This window comes from Ambystoma mexicanum, chromosome 6p (assembly GCF_040938575.1).
Source record: "Ambystoma mexicanum isolate Mex_15411 chromosome 6p, UKY_AmexF1_1, whole genome shotgun sequence".
NCBI classification, from domain to species: domain Eukaryota; kingdom Metazoa; phylum Chordata; class Amphibia; order Caudata; family Ambystomatidae; genus Ambystoma; species Ambystoma mexicanum.
The window spans coordinates 10865087-10882570 of NC_090935.1; positions in this window are offsets into that span (position 1 = coordinate 10865087).

The window sequence follows — 17484 nt, forward strand, 5'->3', positions numbered from 1 at the left end:
CGGGTGGGGTGCAGGGTGAAGCAGGGGAGGGGAGCAGGTTGAAGCACTGGAGGGATGCAGGGTGAAGCAGGGGAGGGGTGCAGGGTGAAGCATGGGAGGGGAGCAGGGTGAAGCAGGGGAGGGGTGCAGGGTGAAGCAGGGAGGGGTGCAGGGCGAAGCAGGGGTGGGGTGCAGGGTGAAGCAGGGGAAGGAGCAGGGTAAAGCAGGGGAGGGGAGCAGGGTAAAGCAGGGGAGGGGTTCAGGGTGAAGCAGGGGAGGGGTGCAGGGTGAAGCAGGGGAGGGGTGCAGGGTGAAGCGTTACTGTATCGTGAACAGTGGAGGGACGCAGGGTGAAACAGGGAGGGCTGCAGGGTGAAACAGGGGTGGGGTGCAGCGTGAAGCAGGGGAGGGGAGCAGGGTGAAGCAGGGGAGGGGTGCAGAATGAAGCAGGGGAGGGGAGCAGGGTGAAGCAGGGGATGGGTGTAGGGTGAATTAGGGGAGGGGTGCAGAGTGAAGCAGGGGAGGGGTGCAGGGTGAAGCAGAGGGGAGCAGGGTGATGCAGGGGAGGGGTGCAGGGTGAAGCAGGGGAGGGGAGCAGGGAGAAGCAGGGGAGGGGTGCAGGGTGAAGCAGGGGAGGGGTGTAGGGTGAAGCAGGGGAGGGCTGCAGGGTGATACAGGGTGGGGTGCAGGGTGAAGCAATGGAGGGGAGCAGGGTAAAGCAGGGGAGGGGTGCAGGGTGAAGCAGGGGAGGGGTGCAGGGTGAGGCAGGGGAGGGCTGCAGGGTGAAACAGGGGTGGGGTACAGGGATGAGCAGTGTAAAGCAGGGGAGGGGTGCAGGGTGAAGCAGGGGAGGGGTGTAGGGTGAAGCGTTACTGTATCGTGAACAGTAGAGGGGCGCAGGGTGAAGCAGGGGAGGGCTGCAGGGTGAAACGGGTGGGGTGCAGGGTGAAGCAGGAGAGGTGAGCAGTGTGAAGCACGGGAGGGGTGCAGGATGAAGCAGGGGAGGGGTGCAGGGTGAAGCGTTACCGTATCGTGAACAGTGGAGGGGCGCAGGGTGAACAGGGGGGGGTGCAGGGTGAAGCAGAGGAGGGGTGCAGGGTGAAGCAGGAGAGGGGTGCAGGGTGAAGCAGAGGAGGTGAGCAGTGTGAAGCAGGGGAGGGGTGCAGGTTGAAGCAGGGGAGGGCTGCAGGGTGAAGCAGGGGAGGGCTGCAGGGTGAAACAGGGGTGGGGTACAGGGTGAATCAAGGGAGGGGTGCAGGGTGAAGCAGGGGAAGGGTGCAGGGTGAAGCATTACTGTATCGTAAACAGGGAGGGGAGGGGTGCAGGGTGAAGCAGAGGAGGTGAGCAGGGTGAAGCAGGGGAGGGGGGCAGGGTGAAGCAGGGGAGGGGTGCAGGGTGAAGCAGGGGTGGGGTGCAGGGTGAAGCAGGGGAGGGAAGCAGGGTAAAGCAGGGGAGGGGAGCAGGGTAAAGCAGGGGAGGGGTGCAGGTGAAGCAGGGGAGGGGTGCAGGGTGAAGCAGGGGAGGGGTGCAGGGTGAAGCGTTACTGTATTGTGAACAGTGGAGGGATGCAGGGTGAAGCAGGGCAGGGCTGCAGGGTGAAGCAGGGGAGGGGAGCAGGGTGAAGCAGGGGAGGGGTGCAGGGTGAAGCAGGGGAGGGGAGCAGGGTGAAGCAGGGGATTGGTGCAGGGGGAAGCAGGGGTGGGGTGCAGGGTGATGCAGGGGAGGTAAGCAGGGTAAAGCAGGGGAGGGGTGCAGGGTAAAGCAGGGGAGGGGTGCAGGGTGAAGCAGCGGAGGGGTGCAGGGTGAAGCAGGGGAGGGGTGCAGGGTGAAGCGTTACTGTATCGTGAACAGGGGAGGGGTGCAGGGTGAAGCAGGGGAGGGGTGCAGGGTGAAGCAGGGGAGGGCTGCAGGGTGAAACAGGGGTGGGGTGCAGGGTGAAGCTGGAAAGGGGAGCAGGGTGAAGCAGGGGATGGGTGCAGGGTCAATTAGGGGGGGTGCAGAGTGAAGCAGGTGAGGGGTGCAGGGTGAATCAAAGGAGCGGAGCAGGGTGAAGCAGGGGAGGGGTGCAGGGTGAAGCAGTGGAGGGGTGCAGGGTGAAGCAGGGGTGGGCTGCAGGGTGAAACAGTGGAGGAATGCAGGGTAAAGCAGGGGAGGGGTGCAGGATGAAGTAGGGGAGGGTAGCAGGGTGAAGCAGGGGATGGGTTCAGGGTGAATTAGGGGAGGGGTGCGGAGTGAAGCAGGGGAGGGGTGCAGGGTGAAGCAGAGGAGGGGAGCAGGGTGAAGCAGGGGAGGGGTGCGGGGTGAAGCAGTGGAGGGGTGCTGGGTGAAGCAGGGGAGGGCTGCAGGGTCAAACAGTGGAGGGATGCAGGGTAAAGCAGGGGAGGGGTGCAGGGTGAAACGGGTGGGGTGCAGGGTGAAGCAGGGGAGGGGAGCAGGGTGAAGCAGTGGAGGGATGCAGGGTAAAGCAGGGGAGGGGAGCAGGGTGAAGCAGGGGAGGGGTGCAGGGTGAAGCAGGGGAGGGGTGCAGGGTGAAGCAGGGGTGGGGTGCAGGTTGAAGCAGGAGAGGGAAGCAGGGTAAAGCAGGGGAGGGGAGCAGGGTGAAGCAGGGGAGGGGTGCAGGGTGAAGCAGGGGAGGGGTTCAGGGTGAAGCGTTACTGTATCGTGAACAGGGGAGGGGCGCAGGGTGAAGCAGGGGAGGGTCGCAGGGTGAAGCAGGGGAGGGCTGCAGGGGGAAACAGGGGTGGGGTGCAGGGTGAAGCTGGGAAGGGGAGCAGGGTGAAGCAGGGAAGGGGTGCAGGGTGAAGCAGGGGAGGGGAGCAGTATGAAGCAGGGGATGGGTGCAGAGTGAATTAGGGGAGGGGTGCAGGGTGACGCAGGGGAGGGCTGCAGGGTGAAACAGTGGAGGGATGCAGGGTAAAACAGGGGAGGGGTGCAGGGTGAAAAGGGTGGGGTGCAGGGTGAAGCAGGGGAGGGGTGCAGGGTGAAGCAGGGGAGGGGTGCAGGGTGAAGCGTTACTGTATCGTGGACAGGGGAGGGGTGCAGGGTGAAGCAGGGGAGGGGTGCAGGGTGAAGCAGGGGAGGGCTGCAGGGTGAAACAGGGTTGGGGTGCAGGGTGAAGCTGGGAATGGGAGCAGGGTGAAGCAGGGGATGGGTGCAGGGTGAATTAGGGGAGGGGTGAAGGGTGAAGCAGGGGAGGGGTGCAGGGTGAAGCAGAGGAGGGGAGCAGGGTGAAGCAGGGGAGGGGAGCAGGGTGAAGCAGTGGAGGGGTTCAGGGTGAAGCAGGGGAGGGGAGCAGGGTGAAGCAGGGGAGGGGTGCAGGGTGAAGCAGTGGAGGGGTGCAGGGTGAAGCAGAGGAGGGCTGCAGGGTGAAACAGTGGAGGGGAGCAGGGTGAAGCAGGGGAGGGGCGCAGGGTGAAGCAGGGGAGGGGTGCAGGGTGAAGCAGTTGACGCAGGGGAGGGCTGCAGGGTGAAACAGTGGAGGGATGCAGGGTAAAGCAGGGGAGGGGTGCAGGGTGAAATGGGTGGGGTGCAGGGTGAAGCGGGGGAGGGGTGCAGGGTGAAGCAGGGGAGGGCTGCAGGGTGAAACAGGGGTGGGGTGCAGGGTGAAGCTGGGAATGGGAGCAGGGTGAAGCAGGGGATGGGTGCATTGTGAATTAGGGGAGAGGTGCAGGGTGAAGCAGGGGAGGGGTGCAGGGTGAAGCAGAAGAGGGGAGCAGGGTGAAGCAGGGGAGAAGTGCAAGGTGAAGCAGTGGAGGGGTTCAGGGTGAAGCAGGGGAGGGCTGTAGGGTGAAACAGTGGAGGGATGCAGGGTAAAGCAGGGGAGGGGTGCAGGGTGAAACGGGTGGGGTGCAGGGTGAAGCAGGGGAGGGGAGCAGGGTGAAGCAGGGGAGGGGAGCAGGGTGAAGCAGGGGAGGGCTGCAGGGTGAAGCAGGGGAGGGGAGCAGGGTGAAGCAGGGGAGGGGTGCAGGGTGAAGCAGGGGAGAGGAGCAGGGTGAAGCAGGGGAGGGGTGCAGGGTGAAGCTGGGGTGGGGTGCAGGGTGAAGCAGGGGAGGGAAGCAGGGTAAAGCAGGGGAGGGGAGCAGGGTAAAGCAGGGGAGGAGTGCAGGGTGAAGCAGGGGAGGGGTGCAGGGCGAAGCAGGGGAGGGGTCCAGGGCGAAGCAGAGGAGGGGTGCAGGGTGAAGCGTTACTGTCTCGTGAACAGGGGAGGGGTGCAGGGTGAAGCAGGGGAGGGGAGCAGGGTGAAGCAGTGGAGGGATGCAGGGTGAAGCAGGGGAGGGCTGCAGGGTGAAGCAGGGGAGGGGAGCAGGGTGAAGCAGGGGAGGGGTGCAGGGTGAAGCAGGGCAGGGGAGCAGGGTGAAGCAGGGGAGGGGTGCAGGGTGAAGCTGGGGTGGCGTGCAGGGTGAAACAGGGGAGGGAAGCAGGGTAAAGCAGGGGAGGGGAGCAGGGTAAAGCAGGGGAGGGGAGCAGGGTAAAGCAGGGGAGGAGTGCAGGGTGAAGCAGGGGAGGGGAGCAGGGTGAAGCAGTGGAGGGATGCAGGGTGAAGCAGGGGAGGGCTGCAGGGTGAAGCAGGGGAGGGGAGCAGGGTGAAGCATGGGAGGGGTGCAGGGTGAAGCAGGGGAGGGGAGCAGGATGAAGCAGGGGAGGGGTGCAGGGTGAAGCTGGGGTGGGGTGCAGGGTGAAGCAGGGGAGGGGAGCAGGGTGAAGCAGGGGAGGGGTGCAGGGTGAAGCAGGGGAGGGGAGCAGTGTGAAGCAGGGGAGGGGTGCAGGGTGAAGCAGGGGTGGGGTGCAGGGTGAAGCAGGGGAGGGCTGCAGGGTGAAACGGGTGGGGTGCAGGGTGAAGCAGAGGAGGGGAGCAGGGTGAAGCAGGGGAGGGGAGCAGGGTGAAGCAGTGGAGGGATGCAGGGTGAAGCAGGGGAGGGCTGCAGGGTGAAGCAGGGGAGGGGAGCAGGGTGAAGCATGGGAGGGGTGCAGGGTGAAGCAGGGGAGGGGAGCAGGGTGAAGCAGGGGAGGGGTGCAGGGTGAAGCAGGGGAGGGGTGCAGAGTGAAGCAGGGGAGGGGAGCAGGGTGAAGAAGGGGAGGGGTGCAGGGTGAATCAAGGGAGGGGAGCAGGGTGAAGCAGGGGAGGGGAGCAGGGTGAAGCAGGGGAGGGGTGCAGGGTGAAGCAGGGGAGGGGAGCAGGATGGAGCAGGGGAGGGGTGCAGGGTGAAGCAAGGGAGGGGAGCAGGGTGAAGCAGGGGAGGGGTGCAGGGTGATGCAGGGGAGGGGAGCGGGGTGAAGCAGGGGAGGAGTGCAGGGTGAAGAAGGGGTGGGGTGCAGGGTGAAGCAGGGGAGGTGTGCATGGTGAAGCAGGGGAGGGGTGCAGGGTGAAGCAGTGGAGGGGTGCAGGGTGAAGCAGGGGAGGGGTGCAGGGTGAAGCAGTGGAGGGGTGCAGGGTGACGCAGGGGAGGGCTGCAGGGTGAAACCGGGGAGGGATGCAGGGTGAAGTAGGGGTGGGGTGCAGAGTGAAGCAGGGGAGGGCTGCAGGGTGAAACAGTGGAGGGGAGCAGGGTGAAGCAGCGGAGGGGTGCAGGGTGAAGCAGGGGAGGGGTGCAGGGTGAAGCAGGGGAGGGCTGCAGGGTGAAACAGTGAAGGGATGCAGGGTAAAACAGGGGAGGGGTGCAGGGTGAAAAGGGTGGGGTGCAGGGTGAAGCAGGGGAGGGGTGCAGGGTGAAGCAGGGGAGGGGTGCAGGGTGAAGCGTTACTGTATCGTGGACAGGGGAGGGGTGCAGGGTGAAGCAGGGGAGGGGTTCAGGGTGAAGCAGGGGATGGCTGCAGGGTGAAACGGGTGGGGTGCAGGGTGAAGCTGGGAATGGGAGCAGGGTGAAGCAGGGGATGGGTGCAGGGTGAATTAGGGGAGGGGTGAAGGGTGAAGCAGGGGAGGGGTGCAGGGTGAAGCAGAGGAGGGGAGCAGGGTGAAGCAGGGGAGGGGTGCAGGGTGAAGCAGTGGAGGGGTTCAGGGTGAAGCAGGGGAGGGGAGCAGGGTGAAGCAGGGCAGGGGTGCAGGGTGAAGCAGTGGAGGGGTGCAGGGTGAAGCAGGAAAGGGCTGCAGGGTGAAACAGTGGAGGGGAGCAGGGTGAAGCAGGGGAGGGGTGCAGGGTGAAGCAGGGGAGGGGTGCAGGGTGAAGCAGTGGAGGGGTGCAGGGTGACGCAGGGGAGGGCTGCAGGGTGAAACAGTGGAGGGATGCAGGGTAAAACAGGGGAGGGGTGCAGGGTGAAATGGGTGGGGTGCAGGGTGAAGCAGGGGAGGGGTGCAGGGTGAAGCAGGGGAGGGGTGCAGGGTGAAGCGTTACTGTATCGTGAACAGTGGTGGGGTGCAGGGTGATGCAGGGGAGGGGTGCAGGGTGAAGCAGGGGAGGGCTGCAGGGTGAAACAGGGGTGGGGTGCAGGGTGAAGCAGGGGAGGGGTGCAGGGTGAAGCAGGGGAGGGGTGCAGGGTGAAGCGTTACTGTATCGTGAACAGGGGTGGGGTGCAGGGTGAAGCAGGGGAGGGGTGCAGGGTGAAGCAGGGGAGGGCTGCAGGGTGAAACGGGTGGGGTGCAGGGTGAAGCAGAGGAGGGGAGCAGGGTGAAGCATGGGAGGGGAGCAGGGTGAAGCAGTGGAGGGATGCAGAGTGAAGCAGGGGAGGGCTGCAGGGTGAAGCAGTGGAGGGGAGCAGGGTGAAGCAGGGGAGGGGTGCAGGGTGAAGCAGGGGAGGGGAGCAGGGTGAAGCAGGGGAGGAGTGCAGGGTGAAGCAGTGGAGGGATGCAGGGTGAAGCAGGGGAGGGGAGCAGGGTGAAGCAGGGGAGGGGTGCAGGGTGAAGCAGGGGAGGGCTGCAGGGTGAAGCAGGGGAGGGGAGCAGGGTGAAGCAGGGGAGGGGTGCAGGGTGACGCAGGGGAGGGCTGCAGGGTGAAACAGTGGAGGGATGCAGGGTAAAACAGGGGAGGGGTGCAGGGTGAAAAGGGTGGGGTGCAGGGTGAAGCAGGGGAGGGGTGCAGGGTGAAGCAGGGGAGGGGTGCAGGGTGAAGCGTTACTGTATCGTGGACAGGGGAGGGGTGCAGGGTGAAGCAGGGGAGGGGTGCAGGGTGAAGCAGGGGAGGGCTGCAGGGTGAAACAGGGTTGGGGTGCAGGGTGAAGCTGGGAATGGGAGCAGGGTGAAGCAGGGGATGGGTGCAGGGTGAATTAGGGAGGGGTGAAGGGTGAAGCAGGGGAGGGGTGCAGGGTGAAGCAGAGGAGGGGAGCAGGGTGAAGCAGGGGAGGGGAGCAGGGTGAAGCAGTGGAGGGGTTCAGGGTGAAGCAGGGGAGGGGAGCAGGGTGAAGCAGGGGAGGGGTGCAGGGTGAAGCAGTGGAGGGGTGCAGGGTGAAGCAGAGGAGGGCTGCAGGGTGAAACAGTGGAGGGGAGCAGGGTGAAGCAGGGGAGGGGCGCAGGGTGAAGCAGGGGAGGGGTGCAGGGTGAAGCAGTTGACGCAGGGGAGGGCTGCAGGGTGAAACAGTGGAGGGATGCAGGGTAAAGCAGGGGAGGGGTGCAGGGTGAAATGGGTGGGGTGCAGGGTGAAGCGGGGGAGGGGTGCAGGGTGAAGCAGGGGAGGGCTGCAGGGTGAAACAGGGGTGGGGTGCAGGGTGAAGCTGGGAATGGGAGCAGGGTGAAGCAGGGGATGGGTGCATTGTGAATTAGGGGAGAGGTGCAGGGTGAAGCAGGGGAGGGGTGCAGGGTGAAGCAGAAGAGGGGAGCAGGGTGAAGCAGGGGAGAAGTGCAAGGTGAAGCAGTGGAGGGGTTCAGGGTGAAGCAGGGGAGGGCTGTAGGGTGAAACAGTGGAGGGATGCAGGGTAAAGCAGGGGAGGGGTGCAGGGTGAAACGGGTGGGGTGCAGGGTGAAGCAGGGGAGGGGAGCAGGGTGAAGCAGGGGAGGGGAGCAGGGTGAAGCAGGGGAGGGCTGCAGGGTGAAGCAGGGGAGGGGAGCAGGGTGAAGCAGGGGAGGGGTGCAGGGTGAAGCAGGGGAGAGGAGCAGGGTGAAGCAGGGGAGGGGTGCAGGGTGAAGCTGGGGTGGGGTGCAGGGTGAAGCAGGGGAGGGAAGCAGGGTAAAGCAGGGGAGGGGAGCAGGGTAAAGCAGGGGAGGAGTGCAGGGTGAAGCAGGGGAGGGGTGCAGGGCGAAGCAGGGGAGGGGTCCAGGGCGAAGCAGAGGAGGGGTGCAGGGTGAAGCGTTACTGTCTCGTGAACAGGGGAGGGGTGCAGGGTGAAGCAGGGGAGGGGAGCAGGGTGAAGCAGTGGAGGGATGCAGGGTGAAGCAGGGGAGGGCTGCAGGGTGAAGCAGGGGAGGGGAGCAGGGTGAAGCAGGGGAGGGGTGCAGGGTGAAGCAGGGCAGGGGAGCAGGGTGAAGCAGGGGAGGGGTGCAGGGTGAAGCTGGGGTGGCGTGCAGGGTGAAACAGGGGAGGGAAGCAGGGTAAAGCAGGGGAGGGGAGCAGGGTAAAGCAGGGGAGGGGAGCAGGGTAAAGCAGGGGAGGAGTGCAGGGTGAAGCAGGGGAGGGGAGCAGGGTGAAGCAGTGGAGGGATGCAGGGTGAAGCAGGGGAGGGCTGCAGGGTGAAGCAGGGGAGGGGAGCAGGGTGAAGCATGGGAGGGGTGCAGGGTGAAGCAGGGGAGGGGAGCAGGATGAAGCAGGGGAGGGGTGCAGGGTGAAGCTGGGGTGGGGTGCAGGGTGAAGCAGGGGAGGGGAGCAGGGTGAAGCAGGGGAGGGGTGCAGGGTGAAGCAGGGGAGGGGAGCAGTGTGAAGCAGGGGAGGGGTGCAGGGTGAAGCAGGGGTGGGGTGCAGGGTGAAGCAGGGGAGGGCTGCAGGGTGAAACGGGTGGGGTGCAGGGTGAAGCAGAGGAGGGGAGCAGGGTGAAGCAGGGGAGGGGAGCAGGGTGAAGCAGTGGAGGGATGCAGGGTGAAGCAGGGGAGGGCTGCAGGGTGAAGCAGGGGAGGGGAGCAGGGTGAAGCATGGGAGGGGTGCAGGGTGAAGCAGGGGAGGGGAGCAGGGTGAAGCAGGGGAGGGGTGCAGGGTGAAGCAGGGGAGGGGTGCAGAGTGAAGCAGGGGAGGGGAGCAGGGTGAAGAAGGGGAGGGGTGCAGGGTGAATCAAGGGAGGGGAGCAGGGTGAAGCAGGGGAGGGGAGCAGGGTGAAGCAGGGGAGGGGTGCAGGGTGAAGCAGGGGAGGGGAGCAGGATGGAGCAGGGGAGGGGTGCAGGGTGAAGCAAGGGAGGGGAGCAGGGTGAAGCAGGGGAGGGGTGCAGGGTGATGCAGGGGAGGGGAGCGGGGTGAAGCAGGGGAGGAGTGCAGGGTGAAGAAGGGGTGGGGTGCAGGGTGAAGCAGGGGAGGTGTGCATGGTGAAGCAGGGGAGGGGTGCAGGGTGAAGCAGTGGAGGGGTGCAGGGTGAAGCAGGGGAGGGGTGCAGGGTGAAGCAGTGGAGGGGTGCAGGGTGACGCAGGGGAGGGCTGCAGGGTGAAACCGGGGAGGGATGCAGGGTGAAGTAGGGGTGGGGTGCAGAGTGAAGCAGGGGAGGGCTGCAGGGTGAAACAGTGGAGGGGAGCAGGGTGAAGCAGCGGAGGGGTGCAGGGTGAAGCAGGGGAGGGGTGCAGGGTGAAGCAGGGGAGGGCTGCAGGGTGAAACAGTGAAGGGATGCAGGGTAAAACAGGGGAGGGGTGCAGGGTGAAAAGGGTGGGGTGCAGGGTGAAGCAGGGGAGGGGTGCAGGGTGAAGCAGGGGAGGGGTGCAGGGTGAAGCGTTACTGTATCGTGGACAGGGGAGGGGTGCAGGGTGAAGCAGGGGAGGGGTTCAGGGTGAAGCAGGGGATGGCTGCAGGGTGAAACGGGTGGGGTGCAGGGTGAAGCTGGGAATGGGAGCAGGGTGAAGCAGGGGATGGGTGCAGGGTGAATTAGGGGAGGGGTGAAGGGTGAAGCAGGGGAGGGGTGCAGGGTGAAGCAGAGGAGGGGAGCAGGGTGAAGCAGGGGAGGGGTGCAGGGTGAAGCAGTGGAGGGGTTCAGGGTGAAGCAGGGGAGGGGAGCAGGGTGAAGCAGGGGAGGGGTGCAGGGTGAAGCAGTGGAGGGGTGCAGGGTGAAGCAGGAAAGGGCTGCAGGGTGAAACAGTGGAGGGGAGCAGGGTGAAGCAGGGGAGGGGTGCAGGGTGAAGCAGGGGAGGGGTGCAGGGTGAAGCAGTGGAGGGGTGCAGGGTGACGCAGGGGAGGGCTGCAGGGTGAAACAGTGGAGGGATGCAGGGTAAAACAGGGGAGGGGTGCAGGGTGAAATGGGTGGGGTGCAGGGTGAAGCAGGGGAGGGGTGCAGGGTGAAGCAGGGGAGGGGTGCAGGGTGAAGCGTTACTGTATCGTGAACAGTGGTGGGGTGCAGGGTGATGCAGGGGAGGGGTGCAGGGTGAAGCAGGGGAGGGCTGCAGGGTGAAACAGGGGTGGGGTGCAGGGTGAAGCAGGGGAGGGGTGCAGGGTGAAGCAGGGGAGGGGTGCAGGGTGAAGCGTTACTGTATCGTGAACAGGGGTGGGGTGCAGGGTGAAGCAGGGGAGGGGTGCAGGGTGAAGCAGGGGAGGGCTGCAGGGTGAAACGGGTGGGGTGCAGGGTGAAGCAGAGGAGGGGAGCAGGGTGAAGCATGGGAGGGGAGCAGGGTGAAGCAGTGGAGGGATGCAGGGTGAAGCAGGGGAGGGCTGCAGGGTGAAGCAGTGGAGGGGAGCAGGGTGAAGCAGGGGAGGGGTGCAGGGTGAAGCAGGGGAGGGGAGCAGGGTGAAGCAGGGGAGGAGTGCAGGGTGAAGCAGGGGAGGGGTGCAGGGTGAAGCAGGGGAGGGGAGCAGGGTGAAGCAGGGGAGGGGTGCAGGGTGAAGCAGAGAGGGGTGCAGGGTGAAGCTGGGGAGGGCTGCAGGGTGAAACGGGTGGGGTGCAGGGTGAAGCAAAGGAGGGGAGCAGGGTGAAGCAGGGGAGGGGAGCAGGGTGAAGCAGTGGAGGGATGCAGGGTGAAGCAGGGGAGGGCTGCAGGGTGAAGCAGGAGAGGGGAGCAGGGTGAAGCAGGGGAGGGGTGCAGGGTGAAGCAGGGGAGGGGAGCAGGGTGAAGCAGGGGAGGGGTGCAGGGTGAAGCAGGGGAGGGGTGCAGGGTGAAGCAGGGGAGGGGAGCAGGGTGAAGAAGGGGAGGGGTGCAGGGTGAAGCAAGGGAGGGGAGCAGGGTGAAGCAGGGGAGGGGAGCAGGGTGAAGCAGGGGAGGGGAGCAGGGTGAAGCAGGGGAGGGGTGCAGGGTGAAGCAGGGGAGGGGAGCAGGATGGAGCAGGGGAGGGGTGCAGGGTGAAGCAAGGGAGGGGAGCAGGGTGAAGCAGGGGAGGGGTGCAGGGTGAAGCAGGGGAGGGGAGCGGGGTGAAGCAGGGGAGGAGTGCAGGGTGAAGAAGGGGTAGGGTGCAGGGTGAAGCAGGGGAGGTGTGCATGGCGAAGCAGGGGAGGGGTGCAGGGTGAAGCAGTGGAGGGGTGCAGGGTGAAGCAGGGGAGGGCTGCAGGGGGAAACAGTGGAGGGGAGCAGGGTGAAGCAGGGGAGGGGTGCAGGGTGAAGCAGGGGAGGGGTGCAGGGTGAAGCAGTGGAGGGGTGCAGGGTGACGCAGGGGAGGGCTGCAGGGTGAAACAGGGGAGGGATGCAGGGTGAAGCAGGGGTGGGGTGCAGGGTGAAGCGGGGAGGGCTGCAGGGTGAAACAGTGGAGGGGAGCAGGGTGAAGCAGCGGAGGGGAGCAGGGTGAAGCAGCGGAGGGGTGCAGGGTGAAGCAGGGGAGGGCTGCAGGGTGAAGCAGGGGAGGGCTGCAGGGTAAAACAGTGGAGGGATGCAGGGTAAAACAGGGGAGGGGTGCAGGGTGAAAAGGGTGGTGTGCAGGGTGAAGCAGGGGAGGAGAGGTGCAGGGTGAAGCAGGGGAGGGGTGCAGGGTGAAGCGTTACTGTATCGTGGACAGGGGAGGGGTGCAGGGTGAAGCAGGGGAGGGGTGCAGGGTGAAGCAGGGGAGGGCTGCAGGGTGAAACAGGGGTGGGGTGCAGGGTGAAGCTGGGAATGGGAGCAGGGTGAAGCAGGGGATGGGTGCAGGGTGAATTAGGGGAGGGGTGAAGGGTGAAGCAGGGGAGGGGTGCAGGGTGAAGCAGAGGAGGGGAGCAGGGTAAAGCAGGGGAGGGGTGCAGGGTGAAGCAGTGGAGGGGTTCAGGGTGAAGGAGGGGAGGGGAGCAGGGTGAAGCAGGGGAGGGGTGCAGGGTGAAGCAGTGGAGGGGTGCAGGGTGAAGCAGGGGAGGGCTGCAGGGTGAAACAGTGGAGGGGAGCAGGGTGAAGCAGGGGAGGGGTGCAGGGTGAAGCAGGGGAGGGGTGCAGGGTGAAGCAGTGGAGGGGTGCAGGGTGACGCAGGGGAGGGCTGCAGGGTGAAACAGTGGAGGGATGCAGGGTAAAACAGGGGAGGGGTGCAGGGTGAAATGGGTGGGGTGCAGGGTGAAGCAGGGGAGGGGTGCAGGGTGAAGCAGGGGAGGGGTGCAGGGTGAATCGTTACTGTATCGTGAACAGGGGTGGGGTGCAGGGTGAAGCAGGGGAGGGGTGCAGGGTGAAGCAGGGGAGGGCTGCAGGGTGAAAGAGGGGTGGGGTGCAGGGTGAAGCTGGGAATGGGAGCAGGGTGAAGCAGGGGATGGGTGCAGGGTGAATTAGGGGAGAGGTGCAGGGTGAAGCAGGGGAGGGGTACAGGGTGAAGCAGAGGAGGGGAGCAGGGTGAAGCAGGGGAGGGGTGCAGGGTGAAGCAGTGGAGAGGTTCATGGTGAAGCAGGGGAGGGCTGCAGGGTGAAACAGTGGAGGGATGCAGGGTAAAGCAGGGGAGGGGTGCAAGGTGAAACGGGTGGGGTGCAGGGTGAAGCAGGGGAGGGGAGCAGGGTGAAACAGTGGAGGGATGCAGGGTGAAGCAGGGGAGGGCTGCAGGGTGAAGCAGGGGAGGGGAGCAGGGTGAAGCAGGGGAGGGGTGCAGGGTGAATCAGGGGAGGGGAGCAGGGTGAAGCAGGGGAGGGGTGCAGGGTGAAGCTGGGGTGGGGTGCAGGGTGAAGCAGGGGAGGGAAGCAGGGTAAAGCAGGGGAGGGGAGAAGGGTAAAGCAGGGGAGGAGTGCAGGGTGAAGCAGGGGAGGCGTGCAGGGCGAAGCAGAGGAGGGGTGCAGGGTGAAGCGTTACTGTCTCGTGAACAGGGGAGGGGTGCAGGGTGAAGCAGGGGATGGGAGCAGGGTTAAGCAGTGGAGGCATGCAGGGTGAAGCAGGGGAGGGCTGCAGGGTGAAGCAGGGGAGGGGAGCAGGGTGAAGCAGGGGAGGGGTGCAGGGTGAAGCAGGGGAGGGGAGCAGGGTGAAGCAGGGGAGGGGTGCAGGGTGAAGCTGGGGTGAGGTGCAGGGTGAAGCAGGGGAGGGAGGCAGGGTAAAGCAGGGGAGGGGAGCAGGGTAAAGCAGGGGAGGGGAGCAGGGTAAAGCAGGGGAGGGGTGCAGGGTGAAGCAGGGGAGGGGAGCAGGGTGAAGCAGTGGAGGGATGCAGGGTGAAGCAGGGGAGGGCTGCAGGGTGAAGCAGGGGAGGGGAGCAGGGTGAAGCAGGGGAGGGGTGCAGGGTGAAGCAGGGGAGGGAGCAGGGTGAAGCAGGGGAGGGGTGCAGGGTGAAGCTGGGGTGGGGTGCAGGGTGAAGCTGGGGTGGGGTGCAGGGTGAAGCAGGGGAGGGAAGCAAGCAGGGGAGGGGAGCAGGGTAAAGCAGGGGAGGGGAGCAGGGTAAAGCAGGGGAGGAGTGCAGGGTGAAGCAGGGGAGGGGCGCAGGGTGAAGCAGGGGAGGGCTGCAGGGTGAAGCAGGGGAGGGGTGCAGGGTGAAGCAGGGGAGGGCTGCAGGGTGAAACAGGGGTGGGATGCAGGGTGAAGCTGGGAAGGGGAGCAGGGTGAAGCAGGGAATGGGTGCAGGGTGAATTAGGGGAGGGGTGCAGAGTGAAGCAGGGGAGGGGTGCAGGGTGAAGCAGAGGAGGGGAGCAGGGTGAAGCAGGGGAGGGGTGCAGGGTGAAGCAGTGGAGGGGAGCAGGGTGAAGCAGGGGAGGGTTGCAGGGTAAAGCAGGGGAGGGGAGCAGGGTGAAGCAGGGGAGGTGTGCAGGGTGAAGCAGGGTGGGGTGCAGGGTGAAGCAGGGGACGGGAGCAGGGTGAAGCAGGGGAGGGGTGCAGGGTGAAGCAGGGGAGGGGTGCAGGCTGAAGCAGGGGAGGGGAGCAGGGTGAAGCAGGGGAGGGGAGCAGGGTAAAGCAGGGGAGGGGTGCAGGGTGAAGCAGGGGAGGGGTGCAGGGTGAATCGTTACTGTATCGTGAACAGGGGAGGGGTGCAGGGTGAAGCAGGGGAGGGGCGCAGGGTGAAGCAGGGGAGGGCTGCAGGGTGAAACAGGGGTGGGGTGCAGGGTGAAGCGTTACTGTATAATGAACAGGGGAGGGGTGCAGGGTGAAGCAGGGGAGGGGCGCAGGGTGAAGCGGGTGCAGGGTGAAGCTGGGAAGGGGAGCAGGGTGAAGCAGGGGAGGGGTGCAGGATGAAGTAGGGGAGGGTAGCAGGGTGAAGCAGGGGATGGGTTCAGGGTGAATTAGGGGAGGGGTGCGGAGTGAAGCAGGGGAGGGGTGCAGGGTGAAGCAGAGGAGGGGAGCAGGGTGAAGCAGGGGAGGGGTGCGGGGTGAAGCAGTGGAGGGGTGCTGGGTGAAGCAGGGGAGGGCTGCAGGGTCAAACAGTGGAGGGATGCAGGGTAAAGCAGGGGAGGGGTGCAGGGTGAAACGGGTGGGGTGCAGGGTGAAGCAGGGGAGGGGAGCAGGGTGAAGCAGTGGAGGGATGCAGGGTGAAGCAGGGGAGGGCTGCAGGGTGAAGCAGGGGAGGGGAGCAGGGTGAAGCAGGGGAGGGGTGCACGGTGAAGCAGGGGAGGGGTGCAGGGTGAAGCAGGGGTGGGGTGCAGGTTGAAGCAGGAGAGGGAAGCAGGGTAAAGCAGGGGAGGGGAGCAGGGTAAAGCAGGGGAGGGGTATAGGGTGAAGCAGGGGAGGGGTGCAGGGTGAAGCAGGGGAGGGGTGCAGGGTGAAGCGTTACTGTATCGTGAACAGGGGAGGGGCGCAGGGTGAAGCAGGGGAGGGTCGCAGGGTGAAGCAGGGGAGGGTCGCAGGGTGAAGCAGGGGAGGGGTGCAGGGTGAAGCAGGGGAGGGGTGAAGAGTGAAGCAGGGGAGAGGTGCAGGGTGAAGCAGAGGAGGGGAGCAGGGTGAAGCAGGGGAGGGGTGCAGGGTGAAGCAGGGGAGGGGTGCAGGGTGAAGCAGGGGAGGGCTGCCGGGTGAAACAGTGGAGGGATGCAGGGTAATGCAGGGGAGGGGTGCAGGGTGAAACGGGTGGGGTGCAGGGTGAAGCAGGGGAGGAGAGTGGGGTGAAGCAGTGGAGGGATGCAGGGTGAAGCAGGGGAGGGCTGCAGGGTGAAGCAGGGGAGGGAAGCAGGGTGAAGCAGGGGAGGGGTGCAGGGTGAAGCAGGGGAGGGGTGTAGGGTGAAGCAGGGGAGGGGTGCAGGATGAAGCAGGGGAGGGGAGCAGGGTAAAGCAGGGGAGGGGAGCAGGGGTGGGGTGCAGGGTGAAGCGGGGAGGGCTGCAGGGTGAAACAGTGGAGGGGAGCAGGGTGAAGCAGGGGAGGGGTGCAGGGTGAAGCAGGGGAGGGCTGCAGGGTGAAGCAGGGGAGGGCTGCAGGGTGAAACAGTGGAGGGATGCAGGGTAAAACAGGGGAGGGGTGCAGGGTGAAAAGGGTGGTGTGCAGGGTGAAGCAGGGGAGGGGTGCAGGGTGAAGCAGGGGAGGGGTGCAGGGTGAAGCGTTACTGTATCGTGGACAGGGGAGGGGTGCAGGGTGAAGCAGGGGAGGGGTGCAGGGTGAAGCAGGGGAGGGCTGCAGGGTGAAACAGGGGTGGGGTGCAGGGTGAAGCTGGGAATGGGAGCAGGGTGAAGCAGGGGATGGGTGCAGGGTGAATTAGGGGAGGGGTGAAGGGTGAAGCAGGGGAGGGGTGCAGGGTGAAGCAGAGGAGGGGAGCAGGGTGAAGCAGGGGAGGGGTGCAGGGTGAAGCAGTGGAGGGGTTCAGGGTGAAGCAGGGGAGGGGAGCAGGGTGAAGCAGGGGAGGGGTGCAGGGTGAAGCAGTGGAGGGGTGCAGGGTGAAGCAGGGGAGGGCTGCAGGGTGAAACAGTGGAGGGGAGCAGGGTGAAGCAGGGGAGGGGTACAGGGTGAAGCAGGGGAGGGGTGCAGGGTGAAGCAGTGGAGGGGTGCAGGGTGACGCAGGGGAGGGCTGCAGGGTGAAACAGTGGAGGGATGCAGGGTGAAACGGGTGGGGTGCAGGGTGAAGCATGGGAGGGGAGCAGGTTGAAGCACTGGAGGGATGCAGGGTGAAGCAGGGGAGGGGTGCAGGGTGAAGCATGGGAGGGGAGCAGGGTGAAGCAGGGGAGGGGTGCAGGGTGAAGCAGGGAGGGGTGCAGGGCGAAGCAGGGGTGGGGTGCAGGGTGAAGCAGGGGAAGGAGCAGGGTAAAGCAGGGGAGGGGAGCAGGGTAAAGCAGGGGAGGGGTTCAGGGTGAAGCAGGGGAGGGGTGCAGGGTGAAGCAGGGGAGGGGTGCAGGGTGAAGCGTTACTGTATCGTGAACAGTGGAGGGACGCAGGGTGAAACAGGGAGGGCTGCAGGGTGAAACAGGGGTGGGGTGCAGCGTGAAGGAGGGGAGCAGGGTGAAGCAGGGGAGGGGTGCAGAATGAAGCAGGGGAGGGGAGCAGGGTGAAGCAGGGGATGGGTGTAGGGTGAATTAGGGGAGGGGTGCAGAGTGAAGCAGGGGAGGGGTGCAGGGTGAAGCAGAGGGGAGCAGGGTGATGCAGGGGAGGGGTGCAGGGTGAAGCAGGGGAGGGGAGCAGGGAGAAGCAGGGGAGGGGTGCAGGGTGAAGCAGGGGAGGGGTGTAGGGTGAAGCAGGGGAGGGCTGCAGGGTGATACAGGGTGGGGTGCAGGGTGAAGCAATGGAGGGGAGCAGGGTAAAGCAGGGGAGGGGTGCAGGGTGAAGCAGGGGAGGGGTGCAGGGTGAGGCAGGGGAGGGCTGCAGGGTGAAACAGGGGTGGGGTACAGGGATGAGCAGGGTAAAGCAGGGGAGGGGTGCAGGGTGAAGCAGGGGAGGGGTGTAGGGTGAAGCGTTACTGTATCGTGAACAGTAGAGGGGCGCAGGGTGAAGCAGGGGAGGGCTGCAGGGTGAAACGGGTGGGGTGCAGGGTGAAGCAGGAGAGGTGAGCAGTGTGAAGCACGGGAGGGGTGCAGGATGAAGCAGAGGAGGGGTGCAGGGTGAAGCGTTACCGTATCGTGAACAGTGGAGGGGCGCAGGGTGAACAGGGGGGGGGGTGCAGGGTGAAGCAGAGGAGGGGTGCAGGGTGAAGCAGGAGAGGGGTGCAGGGTGAAGCAGAGGAGGTGAGCAGTGTGAAGCAGGGGAGGGGTGCAGGTTGAAG